Here is a 1,062-nt window from a genome sequence, read left to right as displayed (position 1 = left end):
GAATACGGATGGCGCTGCGGCAGTTTCCGCCAGCCTCCCGATAATTTAATGGCTGAGGGAAACCAATAAAATTGCTACGGGGCGCGCCGTACCTGCTCTGCAGCTCGGGTCGATACTCAGTCCCGCTCGTGCACCCCGGACCCGCACAACAAGTACCTGCTGTGCTGACGGAGCACTCGGTTCTTCCGAGATGATGATCGGACGATGGGAGTTGTGTTGTAGGATGCCGTCGTCACAGTGGTGAGAAAACTAAATGCGAACAAACGGGCTGCGAAAAAAGAGTATAGGAAACGGAAAGTACACATTCGTCGCATTAATTAATGTTTTTGTTTATCCGCCTCGACGCCACCACCGTCTATCCGATTCCTATGAACTGTTGTTCTGTTTGTGTGTTTGTTTCTTGTGAGAAACGTCTGTCTTTGGTGCAGTCCAAATAGCGCCATCAAAGATGCGTCCGGATTCCATTCCGCCCGTGTCGTGTGACGCGTTTGATTTTTAACCGAATCGTCGTTGTTGCGAACCTGACGTCAGTGAGAGCACAGCAAACACAGCCATCATCGCGCCGTTACTGGCCGTGTAAGTGCATCTTTAGCGGCAGTTGAGAGGGGAGGGGGGGTGGAAACAGGATCAGTGCCTCCGCTACGTTACTGGCTGCTGCTCCGGACTCCGGGACGGGTCACCTGGCGCCGATATTCACGCCGTCACTGTTCTGCGTTATTCGCGTCATTCGCCCTCGTGACTTTTGCGTTATTCGGGCTCTCGTCACTTGGCGCTATTTTGCGCTATCTCGCGTTTTTGCATCATTCGCGCCCATGTGACTTTCCGTTTGCGTTCTTCGCGCCCTCCCGGTTTTGCGTTATTTGCGTTGTCTCCGCGTTATTCGCGCCATCGTGACGCGTTATTCACCCTGCCCTCACGCGCCGTTACTCGCCCCGCGTGGCGCCGCCGGTGGAGGCGGGCGCGGGCGGCGACCCCAGTGCGTGGCGCGTCGCGTCGCCGCCCATCAGGAAGACATATAACTGACGAGCAGGCGAAGCAGGTAGTGTCGGTGGTGCGCTCGGC

At 56.2% G+C, this 1,062-nt stretch overlaps 1 long non-coding RNA gene across 1 annotated transcript in view; it reads right to left on the bottom strand.

The window, feature by feature from the left end:
- The window catches only part of LOC127751626 (uncharacterized), a 1,518-nt gene extending 1,284 nt beyond the window's left edge, over nt 1-234 (bottom strand). The window contains exon 1 of the long non-coding RNA XR_008012184.1: nt 93-234. This is a non-coding gene — a long non-coding RNA (uncharacterized LOC127751626). The remainder of the gene's footprint in view (nt 1-92) is intronic.
- Nucleotides 235-1,062: the final 828 nt, after the last annotated feature.

Source organism: Frankliniella occidentalis, unplaced genomic scaffold, assembly GCF_000697945.3.
Source record: "Frankliniella occidentalis isolate FOCC.00 unplaced genomic scaffold, Focc_3.1 Scaffold617, whole genome shotgun sequence".
NCBI classification, from domain to species: domain Eukaryota; kingdom Metazoa; phylum Arthropoda; class Insecta; order Thysanoptera; family Thripidae; genus Frankliniella; species Frankliniella occidentalis.
This window is presented reverse-complemented; position numbering and strand designations above follow the sequence as displayed.